The sequence below is a fragment of the Gopherus flavomarginatus genome, unplaced genomic scaffold, assembly GCF_025201925.1.
Source record: "Gopherus flavomarginatus isolate rGopFla2 unplaced genomic scaffold, rGopFla2.mat.asm mat_scaffold_330_arrow_ctg1, whole genome shotgun sequence".
In the NCBI taxonomy this organism is placed as follows: Eukaryota; Metazoa; Chordata; order Testudines; family Testudinidae; genus Gopherus; species Gopherus flavomarginatus.
The window spans coordinates 52,185-74,245 of NW_026115055.1; the positions used below are offsets into that span (position 1 = coordinate 52,185).

A 22,061-nucleotide genomic window follows, 5' to 3' on the forward strand; every position below is an offset into this window, starting at 1 on the left:
CGAGAAGCCGGATATGAGTCAATAGTGTGCCCCTGTTGCCAAGAAGGCTAACGGCATTTTGGAGTGTATACGTAGGGGCATTGCCAGCAGATCGAGGGACGTGATCATTCCCCTCTATTTGGCACTGGTGAGGCCTCATCTGGAGTACTGTGTCCAGTTTTGGGCCCCACACTAGAAGAAGGATGTGGAAAAATTGGCAAGAGTCCATCATAGGGCAACAAAAATGATTAGGGGGCTGGAAGTCATGACTTATGAGGAGAGGCTGAGGCCTCAATATCAATCTATGTTATGCCCACATCCTGAAGACTGCGTGCTGATGTTGTCACTCCATCTCAAAAAGATATATTGGAATTGGAAAGATTCAGAAAAGGGCAACAAAAATGATGAGGGGATATGGACTAGCTTAAGTATAAGTTCAGTTTAATTTCTTCTGATGAACATTTACAACACCTGTTCTGAAGATGGAGTCTCCTGCTGCCATTTTTAAAAAATTGCTGCTGCCTTGAAAATATACTCCACTGCTGCTACTTTGGAAGAAAATTCTTTCTCACCCTCAGCTACACTCTCGTCGGCTGCTGCTGCTCCTGCATTCACTACTTTTCAGAAAGCTCAGCAGCAGCCTATTGTGAAGACTACCCTTGGTGCCTCATGGAAGATCTGAACCACCAGCAAGGATGAAAAAATCAGTATCCATGCTGAGCTGTAACAACAGTGCCAGGGAAGGTAGGAAAGGGAATATTGGCTGCTGCTAAGATCCAGTGGCTGTGTCCTGTATTCAGAAACTTTACAGGAAGAACCAGACAAAAACCCTGAGCGAGCTCCTTGATGGGACCTCCTCCTACTGTGCCATCCAGCCTGAGAAGCTCTAGTCCTACTTCAAGGATGTGTTTGATCACGAGGCTCAGACCAACTTGTGATGCCCAGAGTGCCTTCTCCCGCTACCCAAGATTGACCTCCCGGAGGACCTGGAGTGAGCTTTTCCCCTGCAGGAGGTGCAGGCGAGGCTGATGAGGACCAAAAACACCCTCCCCCCCCGAAAAGATGGCATCTGCTACCACCTGCTGAAGAAGCGAGACCCTGGCTGCTTGGTGCTTGCTGCCATCTTCAACAAATGCAAGCAGTTCCACCACGTTCCCCACTCCTGGAAAAAGTCCATGACTGTGCTCATCCACAAAAAAGGTGAATGAGACAACCTCGGCAATTGGAGGCCCATCTCCCTCCGTTCCACCATCTACAAGCCATATGCCAGCTGCCTCGCAGCAAGGGTCACAGACTGGTCAGTGTGCGGGGACACCATCAGTTCAGTGCAGAAGGGTTTCATGTCCTGCGAGGGATGCTATGAGCACAACTTCCTCCTTCAGACGGACATCCAGGAGGCCAGGAGGTCCAAGAGGCAGTGCACCGTAGCATAGCTTGACCTGACCAACATCTTTGGGTTCATCTCCCACCATCACATCTTTGCCACCCTGGGAGAGTTCGGGATGCCAGAAACCTTCATCCAGATCCTACATCCTCTACAAGGACTGCACCACTACCATCTGCACCTCCAGTCGGGCTCCTCCCCTGCCTGCCCAGCCCTGGTGCTCTCCCCTGGCCAGCCCTGGCTGTTGCATGCCCTATAAATTGTAGCCAGGTCCGGTGCCAGGAATCCAGGATATCAAGACAAGGTAAATAGTATTGTGGATCACCTTCTGCTGGGGAAGGAGTGCAGCCTGCATCTTGCTTCTCTCTCTCCCCACCTGAAATAGCAGGCTTCCAAAGTTTAGACGAGATGACTAAGGAGGGATATGATACAGCACTGATTCTCAGCCGGGTGTGTGCCAAAAGAAACCTGGGCTTGACCCACCTCCCACTCATCTCAGTGGTCCATCAAGCCTGCTTGGCGGGGGGCAAAGGGATGGTCATAACAAAAAATTGCAGTATCACTGCAGAAGAGAGATCTCCTCCTGCCATCAGTAAGGGTTGCCTCCCAACCACTGATTCCATGAGCAGGCAGCAGCTAGCCAAGGGGACATGTCATTGTTCTGCTCTGCTATATTAGCATTTCAAGGAGCATGGCAAAATGGAAGGGAGAATGCTGGGGTGTGTATGTGACCCCATGTACCCCCCCTTCCCGCTTCACCTCTGGTTGGGGATCTGCTGGGCTGAGTATTTAATTTTAAGGACCTCTGGTAAAATAAGGTTGAGAATCACTATGATAGAGGTCTCTAAAACCATGAATGATGTGGATGAAGTGAAAAATGAAGTGCTAGTTACCCTCTCCCACAATACAGTAAAGGTGTGGGAGGGACCCACCTGATGAAATTAACATGCAGAACTCCCTACCATGGTATGTTGTGAGGGCAAAAAGTATAACTAGCTTCCACAGTGAATGAGATAAGTTAATATAGACTAGGTCCATCAAGAGTTATTAGTGAAGTTGGTTAGTGATGCAATCCCATGCTTGAGATTTATCTCAAAAACAAAATGAGATAATCCTCCCAGGTTAGTGTCATCTGCAAACTTGCTGAGAGTGCAGTCCATGCCATCCTCCAGATCATTAATGAAGATATTGAACACAACCGGCCCCAGGACCGACCCTTGGGCCACTCCGCTTGATACCGGCTGCCAACTAGACATGGAGTCATTGATCACTACCCGTTGAACCCGACGACCTAGGTAGCTTTCTATCCACCTTATAGTCCATTCATCCAGCCCATACTTCTTGAACTTACCGACGAGAATACTGAGGAAGACCATATCAAAAGTGGGTTGCATGTTAGATGCCCTAAATCTATGACTACACAGACACCAGGAGTGGAAGCTGAGGGTGGATCACTCCAAATTCTCCTGTTCTGTACACTCCACTGGGCTAGGTGGACTGTTGGTCTGACCCACTCCAGCCTTGTGACAGGAAATCATGGGGGTGAAATTGCTAATAAGCTCTTCTGCATAAGGTCATCTAAAATAACCAGCTAGGCCCGTATGAATAACCTTTGTGTAGTATTAAATGTTAACAGTGAAAACATGGGGATTAGTTATTCAAATTCATTCCTTTGGAAATGAGATCATGCATGAAAAACATGAGACGTGAATACATACCTGAAAGTTATTTTCTACAGTATGCAAGGTCTCAGCAAATCACTAGTTCTAAAAACATATGAAACCAAACAGCAAGCTGAATACAGGACACACACTAGCCCCATGTTGGAAGAACATCTCACTAATATTTTGAGCTCTAAATATTTTCACTTCAAGGTCTCAGAGACACAGACAAGGTTTTCATCTTGAGGCTAAAAGACCAAAAACATCAAGACACTTGATCACGGCCTTGGATAAGCCAAAAGACTACTCACACTTGATCTTAGCTCGCTGAGAGCCAAGAAGTATTTGTTCTTGAGAGAAGTTCCATGTAAAGAACCAGTAGAGATGTCTGAGAAATGTAACCATTAACACAACCTCAATTAATGAATCACCAGCACTCTGTTTTTTTTCACAATATAAGCTCAGAGGGGCAGACCGCAAATCCTCCCCCTTCTATAGCCTATTGCACTGGCCGGCTTGAAGCCCGAGTTTTACATCAGAACCAGGATCTCTGGGAGCAAACCCAGCCCACGGACCAGGGAAGCAGGGCACGATGCGCAATGCATTATGGGTATTCAAATAAGCATCCAGTGTAGGTCTGAGAGCACAGGGGAGCCTGGGCGTCTGAGCTGCAGCTGCAGCGCCTGGAATGCGGCTCCCAGGATCCCCGCAGCTGCTCCGGGAGCAGCTCCGTGCATTGGTTCCCCAGGGCCACGCAGGAGACGACCCCGGGCCCGGAACCTGCTGGTGCCGGGCTCTGCACTTCGGGCGGTGCAGGCGGGCTCGGGGCGCTGGCCACTCCGGGGTGCCCGCGGCAAAGGGCCATTGCAAGGCCCACTGAGCCGCCCTGGGCAGATGTCGGGGCCGGACTGGCCACTGCCCGGCCAACCCCCTGTCGTTAGAGCAGCCTGCCTAGGGGCAGCAAAGAGCGGGCGGCTTGCCCCAGCCGCCCCCGGGGCTGGGCTTTGCTAGCCTGCAGCCACCGCACAGCTCATTAACCCACCAGCGGAGACCCGGGGTAGAGCTGGGGAGCACCGACAATACGCAGTCCTCCCACGTCAGAGGAAAGCCCTGCAGGCATGCAGTCTAGCATTGCACCCGGCTGCTTCGTCTGTTCAAACACCTCATCTCAGTCTCCACCCCCTATAGGCGTCAGCTCCCTGAAGGCAAACAGAGACCCCTAATAAAAAGCTACCTCAATGTTCATTCGAACTTCCCCATAAAAAAAATTAACACAGAAGCCAACCAATTTTGATGATAGAAATTATAACAAAAAAAATTAGCGTGTGTTACATTCAACTTTTTTTCTGCACATAACAAGGAGCAATTTCATCAAAATTAAGCTTGAAAAAAACAGAAAGAAACGCAAACATATTTTTCTCTACAGAAAACTTTAACAGAAAGCAAAATATTTGTACCCGAAACAGAGTATCAATAAGGTGTCTCCAAAAACACCACCGGGGCTAAAGCACTACGTTTTGAAAGCAGGGTGACGCGAGATACTGCTGAACGAATCAGGGAACTGTACATCAGAATGAAGGAGCCTATCAGGTCCGGTTTCAAGCACAAAAATCTGCCGCAAAATAATAAAAAAGAAGTTAGGACGTAAAAAGGAAAAACTGTGGTTATTTTAACAGGACTGCTTCCATTTTACATCTTTTCAGCTACAAATTGGAGTTACAAACCTAAAATGATGAATGAATTACCACAAATATAGAAAAACATTGGGAAAAATGCCACTAGTTGCAAGCAAATTATTTGGTTTACCTCATTTAGAACAACCATACACACTACTACCAGTGCTCTCTTTTCTATCATAAAATATGAACAGAAAATCTGTAGATCAAGGTAGCGAGCGTGCGTAAAAAGAACCGCGATTGAGGATTGGTTAATGTTCTGAATCCTTAATCTGAAAATAAACGAATACACAAAATAACCGACAACTCCCGAAGAACTGTCAGAAAAACTTTAATAAAATAACTCCTTACAGATCTTGTGTGGGTAACTAATTGGAAACTTAAAAAAACCAAAAACAGCTGTACTAAACAGCAAAGTTAAAAACCCAAACATAAGTTCTGCTTTCTTTAAAACTACTCACACATTGAACAGAACAAAACAACTTTCCTTTGAAATATTAATCTTTTTTTTAACAACAAAAAGCAGCTTCAACAAAGCAAAGCCTCAAAAAAATGAGTAAAAACTCTTCAATGCTCCTCTCCACAAAAATCTTTAGTAAAAGGCAAAAGATTTATGCAATATGAAGAAAAACCAGAGCATAGTTATTGCTCTGCAGAAGAGACATGAAGGCAAACGCGTGTTCTCAATAGCTCAGGGTGACTACCTCACAGCCCGCTAAACCTCTACCTTTTAGAGAAAATGGAATTGAATCGATTGACAGCCCGACTTTGATCATGGGAACCGGGGACACAGGGAGCAAAACCAGCCCCTTGACCAGGGACTTGCTTTGCTGCGCGCAATGCACTGTTGGTACGCAAATAAGATTCTCCAGCCCCTCCTCGCTCAAAGGAGTCTTTTGTCTGGGCTGCCTCTGCTCCTTCCGCAGCTGGGCGGAGATTGGGATGCCCCGGGGGTGGGGAAGCTGCTCTCCTGAGACAGTCCTGCTGATGCCCAGGCGCATGGAGGATGGAGCCCGGACGATAAGCCAGAGGGCACTTGGCCCAGCAAAAGCACACACTTTGCAAAGTAACAGGAGCTGGGATCTCGGACATGAGATTCTATCAGCCGGCCAGGGTGTGACCCCCTCGTTGTACCTGCTGCTTGGTCTGCCTCTGCTGCAAAGTAGCTCACCTCACTCAGATCCTTGGGGTTCGCTGAGCTGCAGCTCACCTTGATACACGGGAACAGCTTCAAATGGCGCTGCCTGCCTGTGCACTCAGGCCTGGTCCACACTATGCAGTTAAATCGATTTAAACAGCGTTAAATCGATTTAACACTGTACCTATCCACACTACAATGCACTTTAAATCGATTTTAAGGGCTCTTAAAATCGATTTCTGTACTCCTCCCCAACGAGAGGAGTAATGCTAAAATCGATATTACTATATCGATTTAGGGTTAGTGTGGACGCAAATCGACATTATTGGCCTCATTCTTTTACAGTAGCTACCCACAGTGCACCGCTCCAGAAATTGACGCTAGCCTAGGGCCATGGACGCACACTGCCGAATTAATGTGCCCTAGTGTGGATGCATAAAATCGACTTTATAATATCGGTATTATAAAACCGGTTTTAGTTAATTCGAAATTATGCTGTAGTGTAGACGTACCCTCAGCCTCACTTGGCAGGTAACAAAAGGGATCGAGTGGCCTTCCAGTTTCTGGAGAGGGACTGACAATACCCCACGTTCTGCACTGAGGAGAAACTGATGTGAGACAAGGCAGGGAAGGTCGTTCTTCTATTGGACCAACTTCCGGTGGGGAGAGAGAGAAGCAAAATGCAAGGTGCACTCTTTCCCCAGCAGAAGGTGGTCTAGAACCCAAGATATTACCTCCCCTGCCTTACCTCTCTAATCTCCTGGATTTCTGGGACTGGACTCCGCTACAACTATACTGCATGCAAGAATCTGAAGTGTTATTTAAATCAGGTTACAAAGTGTTAGATCCCACCAGGGCTGGTGCTTTTTTTGCTGCCCAGCCCTTTCTTTGCTGCTCTGCCATTTCTTAGTTTAGGTAACTAACCTACAGCTAGAATTGTGGATGAAAGTTCGTGTTTCCAGGCCTGGAGAGAATTTGAATGGGGCTGGAAGATCACAGCTTCATTTCTCCCAATAAATACAGGACAATCAAATGTTAGTAGCTAATATGGAAACACTAAAGGCCAGATGCTTAATTCGTGATTTCTTTTTACATCGAAAGGATATGACATCACCTCCATATAAACTGAAACCAGGACATGTCTTTCAGGGCATAGAACGATAGAATATCAGGGTTGGAAGGGCCATCAGGAGGTCATCTAGTCCAACTCCCTGCTCAAAGCAGGACCAATCCCCAACTAAATCATCCCAGCCAGGGCTTTGTCAAGCTTGACCTTAAAAACCTCTAAGGAAGGAGCTTCTACCACCTCCCTAGGGAACCCATTCCAATGCTTCACCACCCTCCTAGTTAAAAAGGGTTTTCCTAATATCCAACCTAAACCTCCCCCACCGCAACTTGGGACCATTGTTCCGTGTTCCGTCACCTGGTACCACTGAGAACAGTCTAGATCCATCCTCTTTGGAGCCCCCTTTCAGGTAGTTGAAAGCAGCAATCAAATCCCCCCTCATTCTTCTCTTCTGCAGACTAAACAATCCCAGTTCCCTCAGCCTATTTCACTCTATTCTACAACCCAGGTCACACAGGCCTCTCAGCCACTTTCATACGAGCCTCTCATGCAAAGTGCTAGACCAGAAAAGATGGGGGACTATAAAGAGCATTTCACCTTCAATTCGTGTAAAAGCAACATAGATCCTGCTGAAGCTGTGACTCTTCAGACAGTGCTGCCCCATGCTCAGCCCTCACTCCCTGAGAAAGGGCCATACACAGCCTTGGAGATTAGAACCTGTCCTGGCCTTTACTGCTGTTAGCATCTGGGGCTGTCAACCGTTCCTGTGAGATTTTTGCTTATGGAGGGAGTGTGGCAGTGTAGTAGGGCAGGACGGGCTGTGGCAGGCCAGGGAGCCTGTGCAGCCCGGGAGCCAATCAGAAAAGGGCTTATGGGGAGTCAATCAGGGCCCAGATTGGAGGGAACCAGTCAGAGCCAGGTTCACCCATATATAAGGGCTGCCCAGAGCAGGAGTGGTCAGTCTGTCCCAGGCCTTTGACAAGGGAAGGTCAGTCTCCAAGGGGGAGACTAGCACTGTGGACAGCACAGTGCAGGCTCAGGGAGGCTTGAAGCCTCTACCCCATAGCTGCCAGGCTGCAGGCCTGGAAGAGAGGGGCCTAGTGGGTGCAGGGTGCTGTAGGAGAAGTGGCCCAGGGGAACAGACAGAGGAGGGGAAAGAAAGAGGACAGGGAGGCTGATACCAGAGGGTCCCTGGGCTGAGGGCTGGTCTACACTATAGGGCAAAATCGATCTTAGATATGCAACTTCAGCTACCTGAATAACGTAGCTGAAGTCGAAGTATCTAAGATCGAATTACTCACCGTCCTCACGGCGCAGGATTGATGTCAGCGGCTCCCCCTGTCGATTCTGCAACTCCATTCAGGTTGGTGGAGTTCCGGACTCGATATAAGTGTGTTTGGTGATCGATATATCGTGTCTAGATGAGACGTGATATATCGATCCCTGAGCAATCGATTGCTACCTGCCAATACGGCGGGGAGTGAAGACGTACCCTGAGACCCAGAGTAGAGGGTGGGCCTGGGTCCTCCCCTTCCTCCTTGCAGTACGCCCAGCCATTATCTGTAGGGAGCGGCCATTGTAGACTACGCCTGATCCCTGACAAGAGGGATTAGACTTTGGGGTGTGTGGTTGCATATGGTGGCTGGAATGTCGGACTGCTGATCATCGACCCCCGGAAGGGGGTCCAGATGGACTAAGGGGCACTGCCGGAGGGCAGCGGCCTCGAACAGGACACCGCTGAGCAGGGAGCAGCGCGAGTCCAGAGATGCCAACGGAAGGCAGAAAGATGGATGGGACACCACCAGGAGGGGGCGCTCCACTGGAATCAAGCTAATTCCCGGAGTCACCAGCAGGAAGCGCCGCGGGTGGTGAGTCCCAACCTGTTTACAGGCAGGCTATTAGCAGGAGTTTCCCTGGGGTGTGTAAAGATATTCCCGAGGTGGGACTGTTCCTAGGGCACGTTACAGGGTTGCTACCAAGGCCTGGAGGACAATGTTTGTGCATGGGGCTGTTCTCGCTGCCTTGGGGGGAGCCAGGCCTAATGCGGGCTGTTCTCCTGGCATGCGGGGGTGTCTGTCAAAGGGGCAGTTATTGGAGGAGAGGGTGTTCCTGGGACATGGGGGTGTCTGTCAAAGGGGCAGTTATTGGAGAGGGGGGTGTTCCTGGGGCATGGGGGTGTCTGTCAAAGGGGCAGTTATTGGAGGGGGGCTGTTACCGGGGTGCACAGGGATGTCTGTTGAAGGGGCAGTTATTGGAGAGGGGGGACTGTTCCTGGGACATGCGGGGGTGTCCATTGAAGGGGCAGTTATTGGAGGGGCTGTTCCCAGGACACAGGGGTGTCTGTCAAAGGGGCAGTTATTGGGGGAGGTGTTCCCGAGGCACGGGGGTGTCTGTTGAAGGGGCAGTTACTGGAGGGGGGGTGTTCCCAGGGCACAGGGGTGTCCATCAAAGGGCAGTTACTGGAGGGGGGGCTGTTCCCGGGGCACACAAGGGTGTCTGTTTATGGGGCAGTTATTGCAGGGGGCGCTGTTCCCGGGGCATGCAAGGGTGTCTGTTTATGGGGCAGTTATTGCAGGGGGGGCTGTTCCCGGGGCACGCAAGGGTGTCTGTCGAAGGGGCAGTTATCCGGTGGGGACTGTTCTCGGGGTGCGCAGGGGTGCCTGTCTACGGGGCAGTCATTGGAGATGTGTGTGGGGGTGTACCGGGGCACGGGGGTGTCTGTCTATGGGGCAGTTTTTTGTGGCTTTGTTTTGGTGAGGCTGTTCCCTGTGGTGGTATCAGTAGCTGAAGCTTTTCTGTAGTATATGAAAAAAACTCAGAGCTCTGAAAATGACTGTTTGGGACTTACTGGCTTTTTTGAGCTCATCTTGTTAGTGAGATGGTTTCCTAGCTAGGAAGGGGCTGTTTTGCGATGTGTATTCCGCTAGCTCTTTGGTTTCGTATGTTTTTGATTATCACGATTGAAGAGCAGCAAAGAAATGCATTGTTGTTTGTGTTAACGTTTGGTTTGTCCGAAGAGTGTGTGGTTTGGAGTCATTTGTAACTCTTTGGTTAGTTGTTGGTAACAGCTTATTATTGTCCCCTGAGTTGAAAGGCTGCTCTTGCAAATTTTAGTTTGTCATTGCTGGAAGGCCAGTTAAAGAGCTGCTTTCTTAATCTAGTCCGTGAGGGTTCTTACGCCCCCCTCCTTATACCTTCCAGAAGGTGATTGCATGGTTTCCCTTGTCTCCCCACAGAAGAGAAATTGTCCATCCCTTTCCTGTTGGGAAAACACCAGTGTTTTAACTTAGGAAACGGTAAATGTTTTGCCCAGATGAGGGATTTTAAAAATTTATTAAAGGAAATGTTTGAAATGAAATAGACACAGGTTGAGAGGGAAGGCACTGTACATCTGGGGTCAGGCTTGGGTTATGGAGGGTTACAGATACCGTTTGCAAGGATGAAAAGATACATGCATATCGCATAACCCGCATAGACCCAGATTGGGGTGCAAGGGTTTTTTAAAGTTTCAGTGAATAAGTAGGCTCAGGTTTGCCACCCATGGATGAATAAGGAGTCCAAGTCAGTATCGGTGGAGCAGATAGCTACATGGGTGGGGTGCATCCCTTGGTCCTTCGGGGAAGGAAGTGGATTATTTCCCTCGTCGGCTCTCTCAATTACTCAGTGTGGTGTTGGCGGTGTCCGGTGATGTGTTCGGTATAAATGTCTCTGGACCACCTGATGGTGTCGGACACCATGAGCTGTCTCATGAGCTGGGCGTAGCGTTAACCGACCCCACATGCTCTCAGAACTGGCTCGTTGCGGGGGTCCCGTGAGCCCAGGGCTGCTTGAATCCACACAGGATGTGCGGCAGGGTCTCGTTCATGTAGCCGCACTTCCTGCAGCGTTTGTCCCGGCTGCTGTGGCGGATGGCTCCGTTGAAGGGAACGCAGTTGAGTCGGGCCCTGTGGATGAACCGCCAGTTGGTGAACCTGGGGAAGCTGCCCCCAGGGAGGAAGTGGTCACTGGCGTCCTGTCACGGAGTGTGGGGAGTCCGGCCCTGCACCCCTCTTCCTGGGACCCACAGTGACTCTTAGCCAGCCAGTAAAACAGAAGGTTTATTGGACAACAGGAACACAGGTTACAGCAGAGCTTGCAGGCACAGTCAGGACCCCTCCATCGAGTCCTTCTGGGCTTTCAGGGTGCTTCGATCCTAGCTAGGATACCCTGAATTCTGCCCACGCAGCCCCAAGCCCAAACTCAAACTGCTTCCCTCCTGCCACTCCCTTCCTTTTGTTCCCCCTTCCCGGGCAAAGGTGTTGATCTTTCCCCTCCCTTACCTAGCACAGGTTACAGCTCCGGTGTGGTCCATCCCCTAAAGTCCTTCCCTGCTCTACCATTCTCCACACATTCTCTCCCATTCTCCCCTACTCCATCACACGTCCCACTTGCTGGACACCTTGAACACCTTGCCCTGGTCCGGCTTCCGCTTGAGGTTCTCGGCGTAGTGGTAGCGGATGGCATCTTTCAGGGACCTTTCTAGCATGACTCTGGCGGTCGCGGTGATGATGGTGTGGTCTGGGGTCTTTACGCGTGGCACCAGTATTCCCAGCTCCCGGCGTTCCTCGCACCACTTCCAGTAGCAGCCAATTCTCTTACCCAGGCGTCTTGAGGCGTTGCGGGTGCAGGACTAGAGAGAGGATAGGTTTTCCCCTCTCTCCCAAACTCAGCCTCCAGGGAGCCGCTGACGTAAGTGGCAACGTCCCGCTTGGAGGGGGCCCTGGTGATGCATTTCCAGACCACACCCCATACGGACTCTTGTGCGATGCTGCTCACTGTTGGGTCCGGGCATGTCAGGAGGCAGAACACGTGGGTCATCACTGCCATGTCGCACAGGTCACCCATCCAAGGTACGTTGGCACCGCCCTATCTGTGGGAAATGTAAACGATGCCCATGCACGCCCTCTGGGGAAGGTGGAGCCATTTCTTCACCAGCTGTCTGATAGTGCTGTCGGCCTTGTTCAGGGGCACTTTGGCCTCGGCCGATCCCCTGAGGACAAAGGAGATGCGGGGGATCAGGAGGGCATTGAGGGCATTGATCTTTTGCAAGGGGGTGAGCAGGGAGGAGTCGATTTGGGCTGCGTCTCACAGGATCTCTGCGATGGTGTCTTCGGGGGTCTGCTGGACGCGGACTCCTGTGAGTATGCCGAGGTGTTGGTATATCTCTCCCTCTTGAACGGAGGTCATGGACTCGCCCTGGATAAGGAACCACGAAGGCCGGACCAGCGCTCTGGTGCCACCGTTGACGTGGAGGGAGGTGCACTTTTTGGGGTTGAAACGCATGCCCGTCCCCTCGGCTGCTTGGCTGGTGATGTCGAGCATTTCATAGGAGCAGAAGAGGAGGAAGGTTGTGGCCCTTTGAGTCAGATCCCTAGCGTTTAAGGCCAGAAGGAACCAGCTCATCACCTCAGGCCTGGTCCACACTACAGCGTTAAATCAATTTAAGCAGCATTAAATCGATTTAACGCTGTACCCGTCCACACTACAAGGCACTTAAAATCGATTTTAAGGGGTCTTAAAATCGATTTCTGTACTTCTGCTCAACGAGAGGAGTAACCCTAAAATCGATATTACTAAATCGATTTAGGGTTAGTGTGGACGGAAATCGAAGTTTATGGCCTCCGGGAGGTATCCCACAGTGCACCAGTGGCCGCTCTGGACAGGTAAATGAACTCTACTGCACTGGCCAGGTATACAGGAAAAGCCCCACGAACTTTTGAATTGCATTTCCTGTTTGGCCAGCGTGGAGCTCTCAGCAGCACAGGTAACAATGCAGTCTCCTGAGAATAGGAAAAGAGCTGCAGCGTGGACCGCACAGGAGTTATTGGATCTGATTGCTGTATGGGGAGAAGATTCTGTGCTATCAGAACTGCGTTCCAGTAGACGAAATGAAAAAACTTTTGAAAAAATTTCTAATGCCATGAGGCAGGGAGGCCATACCAGGGACTCAGTGCAGTGCAGAGTTAAAGTGAAGGAGCTCAGACAAGCGTACCAGAAAACCAAAGCAGCAAATGGCAGATCCGGATCTTGGCCAAAAACATGCCGCTTCTACGCGGAGCTGCATGCAATTTTAGGGGGCTGTGCCACGACAAACCCCCCCTTGTCTGTGGATTCCGAGGTGGGGGTAATAATCTCACCCATGGCTGAGGATTTAGTGGAGGGGGAAGATTACGAGGAGGAAGAGGAAGAAGACCTTGCTGAAAGCACACAGCATTCCTTTCCCCCCAACAGCCAGGAGCTTTTCGTGATCCAGACAGAATTAAACTCCCAGCCCTCCCAAGCCACTAGCCCAGACAGTGAAGCCATGGAAGCGACCTCTGGTGAGTGTACCTTTGTAAATATAAAACACAGTTTAAAAGCAAGCGTTTTTTAATGATTGATTTGCCATGAGGGCTTGCATGCATTAGCTGGCATTAAAGTTACTGGAAAAGTCTGTTAACATGTCTGGGGATGGAGCGGAAATCCTCCAGGGACATCTCTGTGAAGCACTCCTGGAAGTACCCCAAAAGCCTTTTCAGAAGGTTTCTGGGCAGGGCAGCCTTATTCCATCCACCATGGTATGAAACTTTACCACGCCATGCCTGGAGCACGTAATCGGGTATCATTGCATGACAAAGCCTAGCTGCGTATGGTCCCGGGGATTGCTGGCATTCAAGAAGCATAATTTCTTTTTCTCTCTGTAATCCTCAGGAGAGTGATATCGTTCATGGTCACCTGGTAAAAATTAATGTATTTTATTAAGGGGACAGAGATGACCATTCCTACAGTGATGCTTTCCTGCGGCTTAAAAGAAATCCTTCCCTTGCAGTTAGCCATGCGGGGGGAAGGGAAAAAGCTGCCCATTCCTACGGGGAGGTGTCTTTAATGGTGCTGAGCTTTTTAGCATTTGGCCAGCAGGAATTTTCCCTGCTAATAGCCAAGGGGGGCGGGAAAGGGGGAGGGGGTAGGGTTTCAGTGACCTGCCATTACAGCAGACATGCAGAGTGGGGGGGAACACAATTCACAATTTCCTCTAGTGCTTAACCTTTCTGAAGGCATAAGAAAAAAAGCAAAAGATGTGCTTTTTAGCAGTTTGGCTGCCCAGCATGAATTTTACCTGTTAATAGCCGGGGGGAGTAGGGTAGAGTCATCTGCCATTAGATGTAGGCCTTACCATGACTGCCTGCAAGCTGAATTGTAATCCCCGGACTTGCGTCTGTGTTGATCTGTTACACCACAGCTGCAGGCACTAAATACTAAAAGAATCCAAAGGCGACCTTGTAGTGAAGTGACATGTGCTACGTATGGTGAATAGTGTAGTTCACTGTGAAAGAGTATAACCATTGTTCTGTGAAATGTATCTCTTATGATCCTTCTATCACTCTGTTCCCCCACTCATGCAGCTGCAAATTTTTCAAGCCTCCCTACTCCAGTCCGAAGGCTAGCTTAGATAAGGAGGAGGAAGAAGAGGACACAGGATGAGATGTTCACAGAAATCATGGCAGTAACCCACAATGAGAGAGCTCATCTGGGGGAGTGGAAAGATGTTGTAGCAAAGTACAGGAAAGATGCCAGTGAACGTGAGGACAGGAGGGACCAACGTGAGGACAGGAGGGACGCTCGAGATGAGATGTGGCGGCAGGAAGATCAGAAGTGTAGGCAGGAAGTTCAGCAGTGGCGAGATGCAATGCTGAAGCTGCTGTGCGATCAAACTGACATCCTCCAAAGTCTGGTGGAAGAGCTGCGGGGTCACAGAGTGCCACTCCAGCCCATGTTTAACCTCCCTCAGTACTCACCATGTTCCATATCTTCCACACCCAGACGTGTAAGAACGTGTGGGGGAAGGCTTTCTGCACCTGCCCACTCCACCCCTGTGGACAGTCCAACCAAAAGGCTGTCATTACATTGAAATGTCCTTAATGGCCTTTTTCTTCCCTCCTGTCCTCCTCCCAAACCACTCCCGGGGTACCTTTTTATTTCTCTTACTCTTCTTATAATTATATGCTTTTCAAAGCAAGTGGGAGGGTGGGTTGGTTACAGAGAATGACTTTATTTCCATAAGCAAGCTGTTATGGAAGGGCGGAGGGTAGGTTGCTTGCAGCAGGAGTCAATACAGGGGGGAGGTTCATGAAGGGGAAAGAAACACAGCAGTCACACCGTACCCTGGCCCATGATGAAACTCGTTTTCAAGGCTTCCATAATGGCCTTTTCCTTCCCTCCCATCCTCCTCCAAAACCACTACCGGGGTACCTTGTTATTTCTCTTTAATCTTTTTTTAATTACATGCTTTTTAAAGCAAGAGGGAGGGTGGGTTGCTTAGAGGGACTGACTTTTAATAAAGAATACAAGGTTTTTAAACGATAGTAAGTTTATTTCTACAAGCAAGCTGTTATGGAAGGGCGGAGGGTAGGTTGCTTGCAGCAGGATTCAAAACGGGGGGAGGTTCATGAAGGGGAAAGAAACACAGCAGTCACACCATACCCTGGCCCATGATGAAACTCGTTTTCAAGGCTTCTCTGATGTGCACCGCTTCCTGGTGTGATCTTCTAATCGCCCTGGTGTCTGGCTGCGCGTAATCAGCGGCCAGGTGATTTGCCTCAGCCTCCCACCCCGTCATAAAGGTCTCCCCCTTACTCTCACAGAGATTGTGGAGCACACAGCAAGCAGCAATAACAAAGGGGACATTGGTTTGGCTGAGGTCTGAGCGAGTAAGTAAAGTTCTCCAGCGACCTTTTAGACGGCCAAATGCACATTCTACCACCATTCTGCACTTGCTCAGCCTGTAGTTAAACAGCTCCTGACCACTGACCAAGCTGCCTGTGTATGGCTTCATGAGCCATGGCATCAAGAGGTAGGCTGGGTCCCCCAGGATAACTACAGGCATTTCAACATCCCCAACTGTTATTTTCTGGTCTGGGAAGTAAGTCCCTTGCTGCAGATGTTTAAACAGAGTAGTGCTTCTGAAGACACGAGCGTCATGAACCCTTCCTGGCCATCCCACGTGGATGTTGGTGAAACGTCCCTTGTGATCCACCAGTGCTTGCAGCACCACTGAAAAGTACCCCTTGCGGTTTATGTACTGGGTGCCCTGGTGCTCCGGTGCCAAGATAGGGATATGGGTTCCATCTATGGCCCCCCCACAGTTAGGGAATCCCATTGCAGCAAAGCCATCCACTATGACCTGCACGTTTCCCAGAGTCACAACCTTTCGTAGCAGCAGCTTAATGATTGCTTTGGCTACTTGCAACACAGCAGCCCCCACAGTAGATTTTCCCACTCCAAATTGATTCCTGACTGACCGGTAGCTGTCTGGCATTGCAAGCTTCCAGAGGGCTATTGCCACTCGCTTCTCCACTGTGAGGGCTGCTCTCATCCTGGTATTATGGCGTTTCAGGACAGGGGAAAGCAAGTCACAAAGTTCAAAGAAAGTGCTCTTACGCATGCGAAAGTTCCGCAGCCACTGCGAATCGTCCCACACCTGCAAAACTATGCAGTTCCACCAGTCTGTGCTTGTTTCCCGGGCCCAAAATTGGCGAGCAGTGGGTAGAACCTCCCCCATTACCATCAGGAGCTCCAAGGCGCGGGGGCCCGCGGTTTCGGAGAAATCAGTCTCCAGGTCCTCGTCACGCTCATCGCCGTGCTGCCGTAGCTGCCTCCTCCTCTCCTGCGTTTGCAGTTCATGGTTCAGCATAGACAGCACGAGAATGCGTGAGCTGTTTACAACGTCCACGATCATGGTACTGATCAGAGCAGGGTCCATGCTTGCTGCGCTATGGCGTTTGCTCTCAGTTCACCCAGTAAAAAACGTGCGAAATGGATGTCTGCTGCTTTCAGGAAGGGAGTGGGTGAGGCTGTACCCAGAACCACCCACGACAGTGATTTTTGCCCCATCAGGCACTGGGGTAGTAACTCATAATTCCAAGGGTCAGGGAAGACTGTAGAAACTATGGGATAGGTACCCACAGTGCAACACTCCAGAAACCAATGGTAGCCTGGGACCATAGATGCACACTACTGAAGTAATGTGCCCTAGTGTGGATGTGAAAAATCAATTTTATTAATTTCAATTTTACTCTGTAGTGTGGATGTGGACTCAGAAACCAAAACATACCCTGAAAAAGATTGAGTGGCATAAGCTTAAAACAAACAACTGCAACACTAACAACAACTCAAAGAGATTCAAAAACACCTCCATCTTTACACACCACAGATGGCAAAAAAGAAACCTACAGACACAATCATAATCCAGCAAGAACCAATCAAACATCCATTCCCACCTCCCACAAACTTTGGCTCTTTGGAACCCAGACCCCTTAATGGGTGAGTACTTTTCAGGCGAGGGTGAAGCTCTCAGGCCTCAAATGTCAGGTACAGTTACTCTCTCCTTGATCCAGAATGAACAGGAAAATACACTGCATTACTCCTGCCCCGATAACAAAGAGACCGGGGATCCCACAGCAGCTGAAATGACCGTTTGGACAAGCACTCCCATCATGCAATCCGGAGTGGGTGGAACCATGCAAATGACATCAGCCTCAAAAGGCCTTTAAAATAGATCACCAACAGATGGCAGGGTAGAGTTCATAGTAACCCTGCTTAACCTAGATTGTGGAAAAGATTCAAAAACACTGAACGTTCAAACTCACCAAACGCGGGTCAATCCATCCTCATCGTCCTATCCGCTCGTTATACTCCACACCTGAACGTAGCCCTCACATGGACAACATACCCTCCTAACTCAGCGTCTTTACGTTAACCTTTTACCCCCAGTCGGGGCTACTGCAGATTATGTATTCCTTACGCCACCCGCTCTTAAACCGAACTTCGCACCCCCTGGGTAATCTGTACGTTCTCCCCGGTCACCAGAAACTTCTGCGCCTAAACGCTGTACCGTACACTTTTTTCTCTTTGAATGTCATCTTAATACAATGTTGACATTTGTTCGAGATCCTGGCTCCTGTTCCTTCACAAGGTGTGTGAGTTTGCTCCACGTTTTAGTCTGCTAAGACAGTGAGGGGGGCGGATTGAGCCAGAGGTGCTTGCCTGCTGCAGACACGGATCCAAGGCTGAACCTCGTCCCCCACAAGCTGAAGGCTTAACTGAGAACAGTTAAGAAGTGCTCCCATCTCCGGCACTCAGCTACCCAGCTCCTAGTGGGGTCTAAACCCCAACTAGATCCCTTTTACCCTGTAGATGCTGTAAAATCCTGTGACCAGGGCAGCTGCCTCGCAGCCTGCGCATCTGCCTGCCAGCGCGAGAGCGCGTAAGGCACTAATCCGGATAGTGCCGGCTGGCTAGCAAGGCTGTGAAGAGCCAGCAGAGTGGTGCAGCAGAAGCATGCTGGACCCATAATCCAGAGGTCAATAGATCAAAGCCATCCTCTGCTACGTGTGCGTTTGTTTCTTTTCCCTCTGGGCCTTCCAGCGAGGCGGTGACCAGCAGAGTGGCAAGAGGTGGCTGAGGCGGCGGCCTGCCAGGGAGCTCCCTGGCACCTCTGGCTGCCTGGGCTGAAGGCAAGAGGGAGGTCTGGGTGTGGCAAGGGCCTCCTGTCCCAGAATGAGGCTGCAGTGCTTCCTGGTCCCCTTTTCCCACCCACCCCGGCGGGCTGCGGGAGAACACCAGGGAGGCTCTCGGGGTGCTAGGCAGTGCTGTGTGGCTGTCAGGGGAAAGAGCCGAGGCTCCCGACTCGACCTGCCATTGACTCGCGTGGCTCTGCGCACCGTCAGCCGGGGCGGGCCAGGCTGCGCACGTGACTCAGGCTTGGGCAGCACAGCCGCTCTTTCCTGATGAGGCATGAGGCAGGCCAAGAGCTTTGCACAGCCTACGGGGAAGCGGGAAGGAGGGGTCTTTGAGCCGGCGTGTCTCCTCCGCTTCTCCCTTGCCACTTGGGCAGAGGCGGGAAGGGAGCAAAATGTTCCCGGCTGAAAGTTTTTGTGCTCGGCCTCGAGGATTAAGCCTGAGCGTCCGGCACGGCTGCTGGGAGACGGGTTGCTGAATAGCATCCAGCACGCTCTTTGGGCCACCAGCTGAAAGCACTGAGGCTAAGAGGCAGCAAAATAGGACTTTTGAGGCTCACTGCAGGCCTCGGGGAAGCAAAGAAGCAGCACGGGCTTATTGCCGTCCCCGGGTGGGCTCGAACCACCATCCTTTTGGTTAGCAGCTGAACACACTGACACGTTGCACCACAGACACAGGGATGGGCAAGGCTGTATGGAGCACAAAAGTCGGGAATCAGCTCAGGGTACGCGCTAGCATATGCATGCAGCTCTTAGACAAGCAACAGCAAGGAACTGGACTGGTATGCAGTGAAAGTTCTGTGGGAAGGAGCCGAAAAGAGCACTGGGGCTGTGGTACAGAGCTTGCATATACTCTCTTTGGCCTGTTTTGCTGGAAGAGTTAGCAGGGCGAAATTCTTAGTCACAGGTCAGCAGGCGGGTTTATGCAAATTCTGGACTCTGGGACCAGAGCTGGGGTTGGCAGTGGGGGGGCCCAATTTTTGTGGCACATGCACCCCCTCTGCAACACCAACCTTTGCTACTTCACTCCATAACACCACACACACAGAGCAGCCTTTTACCTCTCAGGAACCAAAACATACCCTGAAAGAGATCGAATAGCATAACCCTAAGGCAGTGGGGCTCCTCATGGTTCTGTGTTCCACATTTTGATCTCACCCACTATGTACCAAGTGTGAATTTCTCAGGCACTAGAATAGCCTTAACATGGAGTCATAGACATTCTCCTTGGGCATCCTGACTCTATCTTGCCACCCAGGTGTTGAAGCTGCTGTAACAACATGCAAGCTCTGTAAGTCCTTTAGGGCTAACCTTAGCCAAGCAGCCGGGATTCTTTTCGTACGCTTAGACGGCGTGCTGTCTCCCTGAAGTCCAAGCAGCATCCTGGGGGCGGGATGCCAACAGTTTCTTCCTGACAGGTATTTTTATTCCATTCCCCCAGAGCTCAAGCTGATGAGGGCAAGTATTTGTGCTGGTCTCTGCCTCCTCATGGGCGTGTGAGGGGAGCAATCAACCAAGTCTTTTGTCCACGGATGATCGACAGTGGCTTGTCTGATGTCTCAGTCAGGGCCTTCTCTTTTTGGAAAGGAGATGATGCCTCCTCTGGTAAACTAGCGTTTCGCAGTTGGTAATGCTTCTCTCTTGACTGGTGGTGCGTTGGCAGCAAGGGGGTTTACAACTTTAGTGCCAATGCTTATATATCACCTTACCATATGGGCTATGGCTATTATAGGTGAGAAGAATGCATGGAGCAACTCACGAGCTTGTCATAAACGGTAAACACATTTTTTATGAATCTAATTCTTGTTTTAACAACACTAACAAACAAGTGAGCAAGACTAGTTTCCAGCCATGCGTCTGTCACTTTTCAGTAAGGCCTAGGGGCCTTGGCATGAGCTGGCACCTGGTCTGCCAGTGTCAGAAGAGGATCCTCCCTCTCTTATCCCCAGGTGTCTGTACTGGGAGCAGTACTGTTCAACTTATTCATAAATGATCTGGGGAAAGGGGTAAACAGTGAGCTGGCAAAATTTGCAGATGATACAAAATTGCTCAGGATAGTTAAGTCCCAGGCAGCCTGCGAAGAGCCACAAAGAGATCTCACAAAACTGGGTGATGGGACAACCAAATGGCAGATGAATGTCGGTGCTGTTAAGTGCAAAGTAATGCACATTGGAAAACATAATCCCAACTATCTCTGTAAAACGATGGGGTCTAAATTAGCTGTTACCACTCGAGAAAGAGATCTGGGAGTCGTTGTGGATAGTTCTCTGAAAACATCCATTCAATATGCAGCAGAGTGTTGGGAATCATTAAGAAAGGAATAGGTAAGAAGACAGAAACTATCATATCGCTTCAATATCAATCCATGGTAAGCCCACATCTTGAATACTGCGTGCTGATGCCATCGCCCCAATTTCAAAAAAGATCTATTAGAATGGGAAAGATTCAGAAAAGGACAACAAAGATGATGAGGGGATATGGACCAGCTTCCGTCTAAGAAGAGATTCATAAGATAGGGACTTTTCATTTTGGAAAAGAGACGACTAAAGGGGCATACGACGGAGGTCTATAAAACCATGACCGGTGTGGAGAAAGTAAATAAGAAAGAAAAAAAAAGCTGTGGCTCTTCGGAGGCAGCTCAACCACACTGCTTCTTCTGCAGCAGTTCGGCGGCAAGTCCTCCCTCCCTTCCTCTTTGGTAGACATTTGGTGGCAGCTCAAAGACTAAGACAGGGAATGGGGGACCCATCGCCGAATTTCCGCTAAAGACCCAGACGTGCTGCCCCAATACCGGGCGGGCCGTCCCTTTGAATTGGCTGCTCCAAGCACCTGCTTGCTACGCTGGTGGCTGGAGCCAGCCCTGCTCCCGTGACAAGCAGGGGCTGGTGCAGAGCCTGGCAGGGCAGGGAGATGACATCTCCTCTAATAGCGGGGCCCTTTCACAGCAAGGGCAGCATCTCCCCGCAGTAGCACAGAGCCACCTACTCCTCCTGCTTTCTCCTGATCACCCTTCCCGGCACTGCCTCACAGCAGCACCTGCTTCCAGACTCGCACCAGAAATGGGAAGTCTGGGCCTGGCAGCAGCTGTCAGGAAATGGAAGCAGGAGACACGACCACTCCCATGGTGCTGTGGGGTCTGTCCTGGCTGGTGGGAGATGGAAGCAGTGGACACTACCACCTCCATGGTGCCGTAGGTTTTTCAGGTGCCCTCCCCAGGGTTGGGCTCCAGGGGAGGTTTGGCATCTTAAGGGACTGGGTGGGGAGGCTTGGAGGAGGTTTGAAGACCAACAGTGAAGGGGAAGTTGGACACTGGCCAGAATACCAGAGAGACAAGGCAGTTGAGGTGATACCTGTTACTGGACCAGCTTTGGAGTCACACAGGGTCTTCTTCATGGAAGGGAAAGGTGCTCAGAGCATCACAGTTCAATAGAAGGTGGAACGCTCTGCCCCGAACACCAGACTTTCCCCTACTTCCTGGAATTGGGGGGCTGACCGCACTGTCCTGTAAACAGTCCCACCATGTAACCCAGAGGTGGCTGCATCTTAGCACCAAGACACCAGTGGTCACCACTTCAGAGGAGATGGTACATACAGGCCACTGCCCTACGTGGCCACCAGACATC

At 50.4% G+C, this 22,061-nt stretch overlaps 1 protein-coding gene and 1 non-coding gene across 2 annotated transcripts in view; one reads left to right on the forward strand and one right to left on the reverse strand.

The window, feature by feature from the left end:
* Positions 1–22,061, forward strand: part of LOC127042153 (uncharacterized) — a 62,808-nt gene that overhangs the window by 35,356 nt on the left and 5,391 nt on the right. The gene's annotated exons all lie outside the window — the stretch shown is intronic.
* On the reverse strand, positions 5,225–5,340 carry LOC127042156 (U5 spliceosomal RNA). The gene has a single exon (XR_007771868.1). It is a non-coding gene; the product is annotated as a U5 spliceosomal RNA (small nuclear RNA).